This window comes from Neovison vison, chromosome 11 (genome assembly GCF_020171115.1).
Source record: "Neovison vison isolate M4711 chromosome 11, ASM_NN_V1, whole genome shotgun sequence".
Lineage (NCBI taxonomy): Eukaryota > Metazoa > Chordata > Mammalia > Carnivora > Mustelidae > Neogale > Neogale vison.
Genome location: NC_058101.1, coordinates 159,682,125 through 159,687,979, shown reverse-complemented (window position 1 = coordinate 159,687,979; position 5,855 = coordinate 159,682,125). Strand labels below are relative to the sequence as shown.

The 5,855-nt window shown below is 45.1% G+C and overlaps 1 pseudogene; it reads left to right on the top strand.

Annotated features, from left to right (window-relative positions):
• The first annotated feature begins 996 nt into the window (after positions 1–996).
• Positions 997–3,257, top strand: LOC122890334 (annotated as a pseudogene).
• The last annotated feature ends 2,598 nt before the right edge of the window (positions 3,258–5,855 follow it).

The window sequence follows — 5,855 nt, the reverse complement described above, 5'->3', positions numbered from 1 at the left end:
ATATTTTCTGGGAGATTATATGTTGGGTCACAAAACAAGTCTTAATAAATTTAAGAAGATAGAGGTCATGTCAAGCATCATTTCCAACCACAATGGTATGAAATTAGAAGCCAGTTACAAAAAGAAAACTGGGCATTAACATATGTGAAAACAAAACATGTTGCTGAACAACCAATGAGTCAAAGAAGAAATAAAAAGAGAAATAAAAAATATCTTAAAACAAACAGGGAGATACAATATTCCAAAACTAATGGGATCCAGCAAAAGCAGTTCTACAGCAAGTTCATAGTGATAAACAGCTACACTTAAATAAAAAAAAAAAAAAGGAAAACTTCAAATAAAGAATCTGACTTTATACCTCTTAGAATAGGAAAAAAATGAAAAAAAAATGTAAATCTTAGTAAAAGAAGGAAACAAAGGTCAGAGTTAAAATAAATGAAATAGAGACCAAAAAACAATGGAAAAGATTAATGAATCTAAGAGCTTATTCAAACAAAACAGGCAAACCATTAGCTAGATTTACTAAGAGGAAAGAGAGAATATCAAAATACATAAAATTAGAAATTAAGGAGACATTACTGTATATCCTTTGATATACAAAATAATCAAATTATCATATAAGACTGTTATGAACACTTACATGCCAACAAACTGTACAACCTACAAGAAATGGACAAATTCTTAGAAACATGAAACCTTCACAGACTAAATCCTGAGAAATAGAAAATCTGAACAGATGGATTACTAGAAAGGAAATGGAATCTGTAATCAAAAAACTCTCAACAAAGACAACTCTAGGACCAGAGGCCTCTCTGAGAAATTTTATCATACTTTTATTAAAGAATTACCAATTCTTTTGAACTCTTTAAAAAATTGAAGAGGAGCGTGCTATGGAGCCGGAGCCCCAGGCCAGACCAAACTGCGCTGGTAGCTGGCTGGGTAGAAACCACTTGCCCAGCCTACCAGTGGTGACACTGCTCTCTGTGAGGGAGGACCATGATGCTGAGGCCCTGTTTGCTATGGGTGGTAGCAGCAGGTGCCTCGGTCCTGCTGGCGGCCATGCCCTTGGCACAAATATCTACACCAACTCCTGGGTGAGCATTCCAGGAGGCCCAGCTGTAGCTGACAGCCTGGCAAACAAGCATGACTTCTTCATCCTGGGCCAGATCTCAGCAAGTACTACCACTTCTGGCATGGAGAGGTGACAAAGCAGTCCCTGTTGCCTCACCAACCAGCAGCACAGTGGCCTCTAGAGGGAGCCTCAAGTACGGTGGATAGAGCAGCAGGGGGCAAAGCATTAGACTAAAGGGATATGTACCAGAACCCAGGGATACCATTTCTCCAGCAGTGGTAGCTGTCTGCCATCACCAGTGGGACCTCAAAATGATGTAGGCCTGGGCTCACAGCTATAGGAGTATGACATTGTGGCCTCAATTCTGGATGATGGCATTGAGAAGAATCACCCAAATTTGCAAGGCATTATGATCGTGGGGCCACCTTCAATGTCAATGACCAGGACCCCGAACCCCTGTCTCAGTACACACAGAAGAATGACAACTGGCATGGCACAAGGTGTGCAGGCCAGGAGGCTGAGGTGACCCATGATGGTGTCTGTGGCATAGGTGTGGTCAGACAGTGAGGTGACAGATGTAGTAGAGGCATGTTCCCTAGGCCTGAGCCCCAAACACATCCACATCTACAGTGCTAGCTGTGGTCCGGGGGATGACAGCAAGACCATGGATAGGTCTATGTACCTTGCTAGGAGGCCTTTCTCCTAGTAGGGAGAAAGGGCCACAGATGATGGGCTCCATCTTTGGGCCTCAGGAAATGGGGGCTAGGTGCATGACAGCTCTAACTGTGACAGCTATATCAACAGCATCTACATGCTGTCCATCAGCAGCAGGACAAAGCTTAGCAATGTGTTCTGGTGCAGCAAGGCCTGTTATCCACACCAGCCACAGATTATAGCAGTGGCAAACAGAGCAAGAAGTAAATAGTGACTAGGGACTTGCAGCAGAAGTTAAGTGCACAGAGTCTCACATGGTCACCTAGGCCTCTGCCCCATTGGCATCTGGCACCATCACTCTCACCTTGAAGACAAAAAGAATGTTGCCTGGTGAGACCTCAAAGCTAGCCTACCTCATTGTTAATGACAGTTCACCAATGGTTTGGACAAAAAGTGAGCTATTCATAGGGCTATAGGCTGTTGGACATAGGTGCTATGGTGGCCCTGGCCTAGAACTGGATGACAGTGGTCCCCCAAAGAAAGTGCATCAGGGATATCTACATCAAGGATATCAGGAAGCAGCTAGAAGTGCAAAATACAGTGCCTGCCTGCCTGGAGGAGCTCAGTCATATCACACAACTGGAGCGTGCACAGTCCCGCCTTACCCTGTCTTAAAATCATCATAGCAACCTGGCCATCCACCTGATCAGCCCCATAAGCACCTGCTTCACCTTTCTGGCTGCCAGGTCAGACAATTCTTCTACAGATGGGCTTAATAACTGGGCCTTCAAAACCATTCCTGGAATGAGGACCTCTCGGGGAAGTGGGTCCTGGAGACTGAAAATACCAGCAAAGACAACTTTGGGACACTAAGTTCACCTTTGTGCTGTGTATCACAGCTCTGAGGGCCTGCACATACCTCTTGAGAACAACAATGACAAGACCCTCACTTCCAGCCGGGCCAATGTGGTGTGCACCTGAAGAGCTGTGTCCAGCATTGACCATCAGACTTCTACACACTATAGCACTGAGAATGATGTGGAGATCATTTGGGGCAGTGTCTGTGCCCCCCTGCCACACTTTGTGTGCCACATCCCAGGGATGGCCCCAACAGACTGCTCCAATTACCCCTGACACGCCTCCTTAAACCCCATGGAGCAGATGTGCTCCAAGCAGAACCAGAGCAGCCTTGAATTCCCTAGCAGCAGCTGCCCCCAGAGGTGGAGGTGGAGTCCCAGCTAAAGGCAAATAGCCTGAGGTGGTGGCTGGCCCCAACTGTGCCTTCATCATGCTGATTTTCATCACTGTATTCCTAGTCCTACAGATACACTTGAGCTTCAGCTTCTGGAGGGTGAAGGTATACACTGGACCTAGCCTCATATCCTACAAGGGTTTTCCCTCATCTGAAGTGTGGCAGGAAAAATGCGCATCTGACTCAGAAGAGGATGAGGGCCAAGGCGAGAGAACCACTTTTCTCATAGACCATGATCACCTGCTGCCTACCCATCCCCCTCCTTTGAGCATTTTTTAATTCATATATATATATAAAATTTTATCTTAGGAATGGGTTTGGACCCCAGCTGGGAGGAAGATGGGCACAGACTGCTTCCCATCCTACACTTGGACTGCCTGACTGCCTGAGAAGAGGCCCCAGGAGCATCTGGGGGAAAGAGGAGGGCCTCACCCCATCTTCCAGGACCCCCTCTATGTAGAGAAAGAAGTGGAACATTTAAGGCAGCTTTCCAAGGTCCAGGCACTGCAGGATTTCCCTGAGAAGTGAAAAGGGTCAGGCCTTGTCTTTCAGGATTCCTGACTTGGACTATAGGCTTTTACCCCTTCTCTCTCTCTAAAGCAGTAATGGCCCCATCCAGGCAACAGAGGCTAGCCTAGGAGGAGTTTGAAGGAGAAGATCTACCTCTCCAAGGTCTTTAGTATCCCCAATCCTGCACCACATGTCTGGTGAGCCTCAGGAGGAAGCAGTGATGAAAAGAAGGGCAAGGGAAAGCAGGTGCTTCCAGAGTACACATGTGTGTGCATGTGAGCATTTGTCCCTTTGTCTAACTTCCTGCCTGCTGAACTTGGCTGGCCCAACCTACCCCCATGCTGGTGTCCTGACCAGCCTTCTTTCTTGGGCCCCTTTCCCTCCTGCCATGGCCCAAGTCCCTGTTTTCTGAGCCCAGGACTGCCTGGGTGGCATTCACAGTCCCAGAGCCCCTGGGTGGGTAGCAAGGAGGGACAGTGTGAGGATCACAGGAGTTGTTTGAGGATGTATTTCCACTTTGTGATTATTTCACTTTTGAGGCTTATTTTAAAAATATTTTTAAAAGATTTATTTTAGAGAGAGATAGAGAAAGAACAAGCAGGGGGAGAGGCAGAGGAAGAAGGAATCTCAAGAACACATCCCACTGAGCACAGAGCCTGATGCAGGGCTTAATCCCAGGACCCTGAGATTATGACCTGAGTGGAAATCAAGAGTCAGATATCTAACAGACTGAGCCACCCAGGTGCCCCTTTTCTTTTGTATTTTAATGGGGGTAGGAGATAGGCCACTGACCTTCCCACATCCACTGTCTACTTTGTTGTTTCCCCTAGTACCCCAGCCCTGAGGTATGTGTGTGTACAGCATGTTGCTGAGTAGTGAGGAGTAGCTGAGTCCCAAGTCCTGAAGTGTCAGGCAGGCAAGCCAGGTGCACCCTTGAATAGGGGATCACAGTGGGAAGGGACAGTCTATCATTCGTTTTTCAGATGGGCTCATCAGGCTCATAGGGCCCTGTTCTCCAAGTGCCACAGGTGAGCAGCTAGTAGCAGTGAGTCCCCTCCAGCACTGTGCCCGGATAGAGAAAGCATTGACCTTTTTTGCCCCTTAAATCTCCCTCTTCTGATGTGCCTTTTGCATCCCTCCCATTAACACAATCAGTACCCTTCCCTTCCATCTGGGAGCCCCCTTTTCTTTTTCTCCCATAGTCCTTTCTGGCACCCAGCCACCTGCTCAGGGGTGTCCTCTCCTCTCTCATTCCCCCACCCCACCCTTGGGATGAGCCTGGCTGATTTTATAAGATTGGGTTGGTGCCCAGTAAGTTTTTCTTTTTTTCTTTTCTTTCTTTCTTCTTCTTCTTCTTCTTTTTTTTTTTTTGTAATTTAAACAAGCACAGCATTTTTGGTTTTATTTAATAAGCATGAGATAACATTAGTGGTTTTAAAGTGATTAAAATGTGGGGCACCTGGGTGGCTTAGTGGGTTAAAGCCTTTACCTTCAGCTCAGGTCATGATCCCAGGGTCCTGGGATTGAGCCCTGCATCAGGCTTTCTGCTCAGCAGGGAGCCTGCTTCCTCCTCTCTCTCTGCCTATTTGTGATCTCTATCTGTCAAATAAATAAAAAAAAAATCTTTTTAAAAAAAATAAATAAAGTGATTAAAATGTGCAGACCATGCAAACCAAAAAAAGCAAAAAACAGAAAAGGAAACATTTTTTGAAGCCAGTATTACCCTGATATCTAAACCACACAACACCACCATGAAAAAGAAAATTGTAGGCCAAAATTCTTGATGATCATAGATCTAAAAATCCTCAACAAAACATTAGCAAACCAAATTCAGAGATCAAAATTCCCAACAAATTAAATATAGAAGGAACATATCTCAACATAATAAAAGCCATATATGAGAAGCCCCCAGTAAACATTGTTAAGAGTAAAAAATCTAAAAGCTTTTCCTCTAAGACTAGGAACAAGACCAGGGTGCCCACTCCCACCACTTCTTGTCAACATGGTACTGGACATCCTAGCCAGAGCAATTAGGCAAGTAAAAGAAATCAGGTAGAGGCATCAGGCTTTTTGAGTTCAAACTATCTTACAAAGCCATCATAATCAAAATAGTATGGTGTGGGCACAAAAACAGACATATAGATCAATGGATAAGAATAAAACAAACTCACATATGCGGTCAGTTAATTTATGACATAATACCCAAAAAGATACCATGGGTAAAGAACAGTCTCCTCAATAAATGGTGTTAGGAAAACTGGACAACCACATACAAAAGAATGAAACTGGGTCTCTATTTTATACCATATACAAAAATCAAGTCAAAAAGGAATAAGGTCTTTGACATCAGCCTTGGTAATGATTTTT